Source organism: Scylla paramamosain, chromosome 4, assembly GCF_035594125.1.
Source record: "Scylla paramamosain isolate STU-SP2022 chromosome 4, ASM3559412v1, whole genome shotgun sequence".
Classification (NCBI taxonomy): Eukaryota; Metazoa; Arthropoda; class Malacostraca; order Decapoda; family Portunidae; genus Scylla; species Scylla paramamosain.
In genome coordinates, this window is record NC_087154.1 from 10,691,243 (window position 1) to 10,703,742 (window position 12,500).

At 42.2% G+C, this 12,500-nt stretch overlaps 1 protein-coding gene across 1 annotated transcript in view; it reads right to left on the reverse strand.

The window, feature by feature from the left end:
* The window catches only part of LOC135099732 (serine/threonine-protein phosphatase 2A 55 kDa regulatory subunit B delta isoform-like), a 110,604-nt gene that overhangs the window by 59,604 nt on the left and 38,500 nt on the right, over nt 1-12,500 (reverse strand). The window contains 1 exon segment of the mRNA XM_064002226.1: nt 4,934-4,965. The gene's annotated coding sequence lies outside the window, so the exon portion shown is untranslated.

Sequence of the window (12,500 nt, forward strand, 5' to 3'; positions counted from 1 at the left end):
ATGTGTGAAAGATCGAAGGCAGAGAGTGCGCAGAGACCAATGTAAGAAAAGTGAGGGAGGTGAGTCACTTAGAAAACACTAGAAAAGAAAAAAGTAAATGAATGAATAGTTAAAAGAAAAAAAATAGAACGAAGTGAAACAAATAGATAAAATGAAATAAATAATTAATTAAAATAAAACAAAAATGAGAGAGAGAGAGAGAGAGAGAGAGAGAGAGAGAGAGAGAGAGAGAGAGAGAGAGAGAGAGAGAGAGAGAGAATGTGTATGGTGTTTCTCTCTCTCTCTCTCTCTCTCTCTCAGCTCAGTGTCAGTCCTGAACTAATATGCCGAGTGTAGGGAAACTGGACCCTTCAGGATATTGAGTGAGGATGTAAATAAGTGGTGCCATCTACCGGCGGCTAACCCAGGACGGCACATGGTCCTCTTCCTCGCCTCCCTCCACCAGACGTTGCTCTTCATTAAAACTGCATGGCCCTTCGTCACCACCCTTACTTGCCTTTTACTTTATTTGATTTTTTCTTTTAATTTATTGTTTTAGGATAGGGTGAGTTTGGTTTTCTTTTACTTGATTTAATGCTACTTTATATTATTTATTTATTTTTTTTCTATATTATTGTAGAAGAAGAACAACAACGACAACAACAATAACAACAACAACAACAACAACAACAACAAACAACAACAATTACTACTACTATTACTACTACTACTACTACCACCATTACCACTACCACTACCGCTATTCCACCACCAACGCTACTACTACTACTACTACTACTACTACTACTACTACATTCTAAAAACTCACGCTGTACTGCTACTATTACAAACATTAGTAAAAAATCCCAAAAGAGGAAGATGACAAAGAAAAAAGTCCTTCACAGCTTTTATACAGTTCCCCCACACTGAGAGAGCGCGCCGCCTTCCTGCTGTAAGTAATGCCAGGGTGTGAGCGAAAGGAGGCAGTTGGTGAGATCCGTTAATTCCCTTTTGCGTGACTCGTATTAATTAAAAGGCCAGGCTACCAGACGCCACTAGGGAACGAAATGTGTGTGTGCGTGCGTGCGTATGTGTGCGTGTGTGTGTGTGTGTGTGTGTGTGCGTGTGTGTGTGTGTGTGTGTGTGTGTGTGTGTGTGTGTGTGTGTGTGTGTGTGTGTTGAGTTAGTGACTCAGTTAATCATATACCTAAATATGTATAGTAGTGTTAAGATGAGGTTAAATGAAAAGAGAGAGAGAGAAAAAAAAGATTGTGGATTAATGTGTGTGTGTGTGAGTGTGTGTGTGTGTGTGTGTGTGTGTGTGTGTGTGTGTGTGTGTGTGTGTGTGTGTGTGTGTGTGTGTGTGTGTGTGTGTGTGTGTGTGTGTGTGTGTGTGTGTGTAAATATAATTAATAGTTAAACGAATGAATGTCTGAGAAAATAAATAAAAAAAAATAATTGAGAGGATGAACAGAGAAGCAATGAAAGAGGAAAAAAAAAATAGAGAGGGGCAAATATTTAAACTGACGAGACACCCTTAGAGAGAGAGAGAGAGAGAGAGAGAGAGAGAGAGAGAGAGAGAGAGAGAGAGAGAGAGAGAGAGAGAGAGAGAGAGAGAGAGAGAGAGAACCCAGATCAACTCTACAGTGGGAAAAAAATGAACAGAAAATAAGAAAAAGTAAAAGCTAAACAAAAAAGCTACATTATTTCTGACGTAAGAACGAAAAAAAAACAAAAAAAGAAAAAAACAAAAAAGAAAATTCCATTCTTTTCTTTTTTATGGCAGACTCAACTAAATAACCCTAAGCAAGCATTCATCCTACACAAAGCTTTGGATAAACAGCTCTAATCACCCCCACACCCCATCACCCCTTCTCAGCAAGTGCCAGTGTGGCAAGAGCAGACAGGCGGAGAGTAGTAACTGGCAGAGAGGGGAGAGCGAGGCAGTGAAGGCCTCTCTTTCCAAAGTCTGTGGTAAAGACACACCAAGAATGAAAAGAGGAGGAGGAGGAGGAGGAGGAGGAGGAGGAGGAGGAGGAGGAGGAGGAAGAGGAGGAGGAGGAGGAGGAGGAGGAGGAGGAGGAGGAAGAGGAGGAGGAGGAGGAAAAAGGAGGAGGAGGAGAAGATTTTGTAGAGATTGGAAGACTTATTTGGAGAGAGAGAGAGAGAGAGAGAGAGAGAGAGAGAGAGAGAGAGAGAGTGAGGAGAGGAGAGAGGAGAGAGAGAGAGAGAGAGAGAGAGAGAAGGGAGGAAGCGGGCGGACAATAACACACTCTGCATACAATATACACATACAAGTCTAATAATGAGAAGTTACACGCAACATAACAATGAAACAACAGCATTCCATTACCTCTCTGATTGCTGCGACCTTTCACTACTTAATAAAATTGTCTGCTGGAAGCTTATGGGAAAAAAAAAAAATCACACACACACACAAAAACAAAAAAAAAAAAATAAATAAAAAAAACCACTGATAATAATAATAGTGTGACTGAATATTCTCCTTTTGCATCGATCATAAAGGGTGCATTATTTTCTATGGGTAAAGAATAAGAGTGCCACTATTTCACCACTAAAAGTACTCATTGCGCCCCCTTGCTGAAACCACTGTAGCTGCAAGTAAAAAAAAAAAAAAAAAATGGTGTAAGACAAGCCTATATCGCCGTGGTGGTGAGCCATGGTGTACTGCCAGGCGAGGATGGCGAACACCAGTTCTTTTAACCCTTTCTCTGCGGTATGCAACAATTCACGGCACAAAAAGCAAAGTTTATAGTCGAGTACAAGAAGGAAAGGGATAAAAAAAGGATATATTTTGCAATTTCTATCCAATACAGTGTTTGGAAGTGGCTGCAGAACAAGAAAAAAATGTCTCTGAGTGATTAGTGATGAAGGAAAGATGTATCAAATGGCGGTGAAAGGGTTAAGAGTGATGCAAGTTCGTTCAAACATTTAGTGCCTATACAGAAACATTTAGTGCCTATACAGTAGTGACATCCATGCTTAGTCGAGTTCACACAGCTTAATACAAGTGTAGCAGTGGGTGTCTTTCATGTCATGGCACTCAAATGAATACAAAAGCGCTACTCTCATTAAAGGTCAAAGAGCTAAAGAACACACTATCATTACCACCACCACCACCACCACCACCACCACTGTTACCATCACTATTGTCAAGCCAGTGGTGTATAGCAGTCACATTCATGCCAAGTCAAGTCACGATAGCGGTACTTAAATAAAAACAAATGCACTACTCTCATTATAAATCAGGGGGGTAAAGAATGCCACACCACCACCACTACCACCACCACCACTACCACTACCACCACCACCGTTACCACCACCATCGTCAATCCACCAGCCATGCATTGTTCATTACCATGTTGACGTTACAAAAGAGGGAGAAAGAGAGAGGGAGAGAAAAAAAAAGCAGTACACACACACATCTTGAATAAAGAAGTTTATCATACGTATACTCGTACATTGTGACACAATTAATACAATGAATACAAGGCCAGTGTTTCGTCCATACATTCCCACACAGACAGAGGTGGTGGAGAACAATGGGTGTACGTATGTAGTGCTGTCACCTGTGTGTTGTCTGTGTGTGTGTGTGTGTGTGTGTGTGTGTGTGTGTGTGTGTGTGTGTCCTCTCCGTGCTGCACTACCTAACTAGACGAGATGTTGTTGTTGTTGTTGTTGTTGTTGTTGTTGTTGTTGTTGTTTATGTTAATGTTGTTGTTAGATGTCGATTTGTACCATTCTCAGTATATTTTATATGGAAATACAAAAGAAAATACAACTTAGTGATAAAGATGCTGTATTCTGACATCAGAGAGAGAGAGAGAGAGAGAGAGAGAGAGAGAGAGAGAGAGAGAGAGAGAGAGAGAGAGAGAGAGAGAGAGAGAGAAAACATACAGCACGGGGAACAAATACTAAAAAAACAGGAAGGAATTTTTTCCCTTCCCTTTCAGTGCGACACAAATAAGCCCATTTATCCTTGGCTGATCTTTTCTTCCTCCCTTTCCCTCCCTCATTCACACACACACACACACACACACTCACCTTCCCTCCCTCCTTCCCTCTTTCACCTTCCCTCCTTCACTTCTTTCTTCCTTCCCTCCACCTTGCCAACCCTCTCACCTTCTCTTCTACCCTTCCCTTCTCCCAACTCTCACTTCTCTTTCCCGTCTAACCTTCCTTACTCTTTCCCTCCTTCCATCCATTCCCTCTCTCCTTTCCTCCTTCCTATTTCCTGTTGACTCACTCACTCACTCTCCTATCTTCCTCCTTTTTCCCATCCCTCCTCTCTTTACCCAGTCTCCTTCCCATCCTACTTTTCCAATCTCCTCTCCCTTCTTACCTTCCTGCTTTCCTCTCCTATCTCTCTTATCTATTCTCCTTCTCACTCTACATTCTCAATCTCCTTCTTTCCCCTCCCTCCAGTCCACACGAACAGAAAACGAAATCAAGGCCTGCATCGTTGAAATAAGGCAGCCTGTATTACTACACAGCACTTTGAATCTAAAGGGGTGGACGGAGCGAAGGAGGGTGTGTCTGGCTGGCTGCTTCTAGGGGTGGGGAGGTGAGAAGGTACTGTGTATGTGTCTTGTTCTTGTGTAGAATGTAGTATATACTGCCAGAGATAGGATAGTAGTAGTAGTAGTAATAGTAGTAGTAGTAGTAGTAGTAGTAGTAGTAGTAGTAGTAGTAGTAGTAGTAGTAGGTGGGTCTTTCTCTCTCTGGTTGTGTAAGCATTGAGTGTGAGGTTGAGATGATGAGAGAGAGAGAGAGAGAGAGAGAGAGAGAGAGAGAGAGAGAGAGAGAGAGAGAGAGAGAGAGAGAGAGAGAGAGAGAGAGAGAGAGAGAGAGAGAGAGAGAGAGAGAGAGAGACTATACTTACACTGGTCGCCTGACTGATTGACTGACTGTTACTGGTTGGCCAACTGCTTACCTGACTGACTGATCGACTGTCTGCCCGTCTGCCTGTATGATAAAAGAAAAACATGATTGTAGTAGTAGTAGTAGTAGTGGTAGTAGTAGTAGTAGTAGTAACAATAATAATAATAATAATAATAATAATAATAATAATAATAATAATAATAATAATAATAACAACGACAACAACAACAACAACAACAGCAACAACAACAACAACAACGACAACAGCAACATCAACAACAACAACAAGTACAAAGTCTCCTTCTTCCCCCTTCCCACCTCCTCAAACACACACACACACACACACACACACACACACACACACACACACACAAGCACAGCCTCACTTCCTCCTCTTAAACCTTCCTTTCTTTACTAACACTTTCACACCCACGACAATCTCACCCACGTAATGCCGCTCAATCATGCCAGGGAATTGAAGTCACTGGCAGATCCCTCGGCTCTACTGCAAGGGGGCTAGCGGCTTCATTGGGCCCTTTCTTCTTTCTTTGTGTTGCCCTTGGCCAGTGCCCCTCTTACAAAAGGAAAATAGTAATGATAATAAATAAATAAGAATAAGTAAGTAAAATAGATAAAAGAAGATAGATGAAAACAAATAAACTGAAAATAAAGCACGGACTGGCTGGGTGGCTAGAAGGAAGGAAGGAAGGAAGGAAGGAAGGAAGGAAGGGAGAGCAAGGAGAGGAGAAGGAGAGGAGGGATAAGAAATGAGAAGAGAGAAAGAGAAGGTTGGAAGAGTAATAATGCCTGTATACCCTAGCATTAATTCTCTCTCTCTCTCTCTCTCTCTCTCTCTCTCTCTCTCTCTCTCTCTCTCTCTCTCTCTCTCTCTCTCTCTCTCTCTCTCTTTCTCCAACGCTAATGAATTAATTATTATCACAAGGAAACAATAAATAGTCTTGCTGTGAATATAAGAGAGAGAGAGAGAGAGAGAGAGAGAGAGAGAGAGAGAGAGAGAGAGAGAGAGAGAGAGAGAGAGAGAGAGAGAGAGAGAGAGAGAGAGAGAGAGATCAACACAGGGTCAAAGAAATACAGAATGCAACACTACAAGACAACCTGACACAATGGCAGGAGGAGGAGGAGGAGGAGGAGGAGGAGGAGAAGGAGGAGGAAGGGAGGTTTTCAAGGGGCTGGAAGACTTAGGGAGGGAGGGTCGGTGAGTGTCACAAACCCTTCGTCATGCACCTCCTTCCCTCCTCCCCTTTAATGCCTCCTCCTCCTCCTCCTCCTCCTCCTCTTCGTCCTCCTCCTCCTCTTCGTCCTCTTCTCCTTCGCCTTTACTATCGCACGTCTTTCACTTTATATTAGATAGTCTTGTACCTTGTCATTTAGTCTTGTTAGAGCAAACAGGTCTGTTATTGTTTTTTTTTCCTCTATGTTCTATTGTGTTCCTCCTCCTCCTCCTCCTCCTCCTCTTCTGTCTGTCTCTTTTTATTTTTTGTCTTTCTTTTTCTTCTTTTCTGTTTTCTTTCTTTTCTTATTTCTTCTTCCTTTCTTTTTTATGTTTGTTTCTCATTTTGTCCGTCGCTTTCTTTCTTTGCTTTTTTGTCTTCGTCTCCTTCTTTCTTCTTTACCTTCTTCTGTTTGTCTAGTCTGTCTTTTTGTGAAATATGTCAGTCTCTATGTCTATCCGTCTATATTTCGTCTTCTTCATCTTCTTCATCACCCTCTTATCCTCCTATTAATAATGTGAAACCTATTGAAACTTTGGCTAAAAATTACTCAGTCAAATATGTAGAAAGTGAAATCTTCAACCCACACTTTTCTTTTCCTCACGCACGGGCTTCTAATGAGGGCACCGCTGTACTGGCTGGCCATACTGCAAGTTTATACAGCAAATGAATCTCTCTTTGTCTGCCTCTCTTTGGCTCTCTCTGACTCTCTCTGGATGTCTGTCTGGCTATCTGTCTGTCTGTCTGTTTGTCTGGCTATCTGTCTGTCTGTCTGTCTGTCCAGTTCTCTCTCTCTCTCTCTCTCTCTCTCTCTCTCTCTCTCTCTCTCTCTCTCTCTCTCTCTCTCTCTCTCTCTCTCTCTCTCTCTTTCTTCTACCATCCTATCTCTTTTATCTTTCTGTCTCTACTCAGCAGTTCACGCACTTCCCAAACAGTCACGCGAGGGTCTAAAGATCCGCTGCTGTTTGGTTTCTTGGTGCGGTCTTTCCGATACATGAAACATTTCCACGTCAAACCTTCACCTTTGCTAAGTTCCGTCAAGTAAACTCATTAAGGACCAGTAAGTCTTGTTTTTTACTTTAGTTTCCAATCAAACTTATACTGTACTTCTGTCCCTCCTGGTGGCTCCTTCTTGCAGTTTCTCTTATGTTCTTATGTACTAACTTCCCATTCAGCATCCTAACTCCAACTAGTCAAAAACTCCATTAATAAAAAGTCAAAATCTTTCAAGATCTATCTTACCTCGTGACTTCTAGTGCCTAGCCAAAAATATCTCCAATAACTTTGTTTCTTCATCTTTCCCTCCTTTATTTTAACCAGATGGCATCACTGCTCTCTCATCTATTTCTAAAGCTGAACTCTTTGCTAAAATGTTTTCTAAAAAACTCTACCTTGGATGATTCAGGGCTTGTTCCTCCTTCTTCTCCACCCTCAGACTACTTCATGCTACCTATCAAAATCCTTGGCAATGATGTTTTCCATGCTCTCGTTGGCGTAAACCCTCGGAAGGTTAATGGACCTGATGGGATCTCTCCTATTGTTCTCCGAAACTGTGCCTCCGTGCTTGCACCTTGCCTAGTCAGACTCTTTCAACTCGGTCTATCACAATATCGTGAACCTTTCTTTCTTGCTGGAAGTTTGCCTACATTCAGCCTGTTCCTAAAAATGGTGACCGTTCTAGTCCCTCAAACTACTGTCCTATTGCTTTAATATCCTGCCTATCTAAAGTTTTTGAATCTATCCTCAACAGGAAGATTCTTAAACACCTATCACTTCACAACCTTCTGTCTTGTCGCCAGTATGGGTTACGTCAAAGCCGCTCTACTGGTGATCTTCTGGCTTTCCTTACTGAGTCTTGGTCATCCTCTTTTAGAGATTTAGTGAAACTTTTACTGTTGCCTTAGACATATCAAAAGCTTTTGATAGAGTTCGTCACAAAGCTTCAATTTCCAAACTACCCTCTTACGGCTTCTCTCTGCAACTTCGTCTCAAGTTTTCTTTCTGACCGTTTTATTGCTGCTGTGGTAGACGGTCACTGTTCTTCTTCTAAATCTATTAACAGTGGTGTTCCTCAGGGTTCTCTTCTGTCACCCACTCTCTTCCCAATATTCATCAATGATCTTCTAAAGCAAACTTCTTGTCCTATCCACTCCTACGCTGATGATCACCCTGCACTTTTCCACGTCTTTTCGTAGACGTCCAACCCTTCAGGAAGTGAACAGTTCACGCAAGGAAGCCACAAAAAGCCTGACTTATGATCTCTCTAAATTTTCTGATTGGGGCAGAGCAAACTTAGTATTGTTCAGTGCCTCAAAGCTTCAATTCCTGCATCTATCAACTCGACACAACCTTCCAGACAACTATTCCCTCTTCTTCAGTGACACCCAACTGTCTCCCTCTACACCGAACATCCTCGGTCTTAACTTATAATCTATATTGGAAACTTTACATCTCATCTCTAGCTAAAACAGCTTCTATGAAGTTAGATGTTATGAGTCGTTTCCACCAGTTTTTCTCCCCTTCCCTCTCCCAGCTGCTAACTCTGTACAGGGGCCTTATCCGTTCATGTATGTAATATGCTTCACATGTCTGGGACGGTTCCACTCATACCGCTCTTCTTGACAGGTTGGAGTCAAAAGCTTTTTGTCTTATCAACTCCTCTCCTCTATCTGACTGTCTTCAGCGTCTTTCTCATCGCCGCAATGTTGCATCTCTAGCTATCTTCTACCGTTATTTTCATGCCAACTGCTTTTCTGATCTTGCTAACTACATGCCTCCTCTCCTCCCGCGGCCTCGCTGCAGAAGACTTTCTTCTTTCTCTCACCCCTGTTCTGTCCACCTCTCTAATACAAGAGTCAACCAGTATTCTCAGTCATCCAGCTCTTTCTCTGATAAACTCTGGAACCCCCTGCCTGCTTCTGTATTTCCACCTTCCTATGACCTGAACTCTTTCAAGAGGGAGGTTTCAAGACACTTATCCAGTATTCTTGACTAACGCTTTCGACTCTGTTCGGGGACCGACACCTCGGTAGACTCTTTTTTTTCTTTTTTGTTGCAGTTGTTGTTGCCCTTGGCTGGTGTCCCTCCTACATAAAAAAGATAAATAAAAATAAATAAATAAAATAAAATAAAATAGAAAAACTCCTCTAAACATCAGCTGTTCTTCATTGAAATCCGTGAGTCTGAAGATCATATTCTGAAACACTTCTGCCCGCAGCTCCACTACTTTGAAAAGCCTCTAGTTGGAATGACACTTGTTTTAAGGGTGTTTCTATGGTTCTAGTGACAGATTAACAAATTTTCTACGTTATTAACGGAAGAAACACTCTAGAGAACCCGGCTAATCATCTGTTCAGTCTTTGAAGGTAGTCATTGTGAAAGCAGAACACATGCAGCAGTACTGTAGGAACACTCGCCTATATACAGTATTAGTTAGCATTACGAGTAACCTATGAAAGGGTTGCCGATATGACCAAGGGGAAATAGAAAAACAGTAGTGCTGGTAAACGCTCTCTGTGTAGCGACCAGGTGACTATATTCTTGTTACAATCTCTCTCTATCTTTCTCTCTCTCTCTCTCTCTCTCTCTCTCTCTCTCTCTCTCTCTCTCTCTCTCTCTCTCTCTCGGTCCATTGGACGGAAAAGGGAATGTAAAAGGAGAGGATGAAAGACAGATTGATAACTGATAATATATATATATATATATATATATATATATATATATATATATATATATATATATATATATATATATATATATATATATATATATATATATATATATAAGAGAGAGAGAGAGAGAGAGAGAGAGAGAGAGAGAGAGAGAGAGAGAGAGAGAGAGAGAGAGAGAGAGAGAGAGTCACACTATACACACATTCTCTCTCTCTCTCTCTCTCTCTCTCTCTCTCTCTCTCTCTCTCTCTCTCTCTCTCTTTCTCGAAAACAGGAGGAAAATTACCCTAACTTTTTTTTTTCACAGAAACCCCCTGAACCTTCCATACCCCCTCTCTCTCTCTCTCTCTCTCTCTCTCTCTCTCTCTCTCTCTCTCTCTCTCTCTCTCTCTCTCTCTCTCTCTCGGTCCTGCATCGATCCTGCAGAAGTCCTCTACAGGTGGGCGTCCCCGGGGCCCTGGTGGTGGTGGTGGCGGTGGTGGTGGTGGTGGTGGTGCCCGCGCCTCGCAACACCCATGACGCAACACTGGCGGGCGGGCGTGTTGCTGCGGCGCTCCCCACTCCCCATAAAGGCACGTGATTTGTGTTTCACCTTTATTTTGATGTTTTAGTCTAGTGGGTGCTGCATATTTGATGTCTGATTGGGATATTGTATTGATTTATTTAAGTTTCTTTTTTTTTCATCTAGCAATATATGTACGTAACTATGTGCCTGTCTGTCTGTCTGTCTGTCTATCTATCTGTTTGTCTACCTGTTTGTCTATCTGTCTATCTATCTATCTATCTGTCTAGCTGTCTCTATTCTTTGTCTATGTATCTAAATGTGTGTCTATAGGTATGTTAGTCTATCTTTCTATCTATGTGTATTTCTGTTTGTGTGTGTATGTAACCACCCTCTCTCTCTCTCTCTCTCTCTCTCTCTCTCTCTCTCTCTCTCTCTCTCTCTCTCTCTCTCTCTCTCCCTCCCTATCCACGAATACACGCCACCTTCCCTGTTATTCAAATCTTACAGTCTAGATTCCCAGACATTTTTTTTTTCTTCCTACAGTCTCACTATTATTCCTTCGTCATTGTGAGTGAGTCACGTTTCCACGACCTTCCGTCACCTACGTGGAAACACAAGACGACACAGAGAAGCTTCTACTGAGCACCAGCCATTGCCTCTTTCGCTTCTGTGGCTTCTAATTTAATTGGTGCGGGGAGTATATAATTGGATCTTGTTAAGTTTGAATCTCCCACATAATAATAAGTATACGTGCATTATTTAGCAACTTGATGCGTATAAGGCTCTACATTATGAGTTTAACTGAGTGCTCTGGTTTCGCTTCACGGTTGATATACGTAACTATGTGGTGGATGTTTGGTGTGGCGTTTCGAAAGGTACCGGTGAACAGGAAAGGAGTGACTTAGTAGTTAAAATCTATTAGCAATGCCTGTAGTTTTATTTCTACTCTGTGAAATTGTCTGAGGATGTATTACTGTAACCACTGACTGACTGACTGACTGACACGGTGGATAGATGACTGATGGGCTTACTGGCTGATTGACTCACTGACTTGTGGATAGATCAACAGACTAACTTTGTGGAGACGCGACTGACTGACTGACTGACTGACAAGGATGACTGACCTAGTGGAAGAACGCCTGACCAACTAAGTAAATTCTTAAGACTAAAACCCTGAGACAAAGTAACAAGCGTCAAACTATCACTACCAGTCAAAGAGTTTAACCACACCTAACCCTCACCTGCTCCCACGACACGGCGAGGCGATGCAATGTTCTTCACCTCCTGATAACAACACGACTACTGCTTTTACAATGACATAAACCTTATTAGAAACGTGAAGGGTCGGCACGAGACTCATTAACTAAGTGATAATGAGAGTGTCGCGGCGCTGCGGGCACTGGAAGAGGAGAGGAGAGGAAGAGGAGGAGGTGAAGTGACGTGGCGTGCCCTAAGGGAGTCTTGTAAGGTGTATTAATGGCCCTCACAACGCTACGCCACCTGGAGCCACTTAGGGACACATGGCAGAGGCGCTGGTGGTGGCTTCAGGTAGAGGGTAAAGGGTGGTGGTGTGTGACTGAAGAGGTTACAGATCACTTGTCGGGCGAGTTTTTGCCTCTTTAATTCTTAGTTGGTGTTTTACGGTTGGTTTCTTTATTGGTTAATTGCATGATTCACTGGTTCTGTAAAGTGTTGATGTAACTTGTGGTCAATATGGCTATTATCTATGTGTCTATCTGTTTGTCTGCCTATCTATCTATCTATCTATCTATCTATCTATCTATCTATCTATCTATTTATCTTACTTGATTGTAATTAGCAAATAATTCAAATAACTAACTAACAAAATAATTTGCTAGTGAAGTTGGGGAGGTGGTCAACCAGCGCATTAGAGGGCCGCTCACGCCAAGGATTCTTTTACAGGTGAAGCAAGCACTCACCAATGCAGGACAGCAGCCGCCACACACTGCTGCCACCTATACTCCCAAGAAGAGAATCAAGCAAGCACAAGCAGGAGAGGTGTGGGTATGTGTGTGTTTGTACTCTGGAGCAGGAAAGGTGTGGGTGTGTGTGTTTCAATGCAAAGTGCGAAATAAATGTATATAGAAATGAAAAAATGTATATGATAAAAATTTAGGATATGCACACGTAAACACACACACACACACACACACACACACACACACACACACACACACACACACACACACA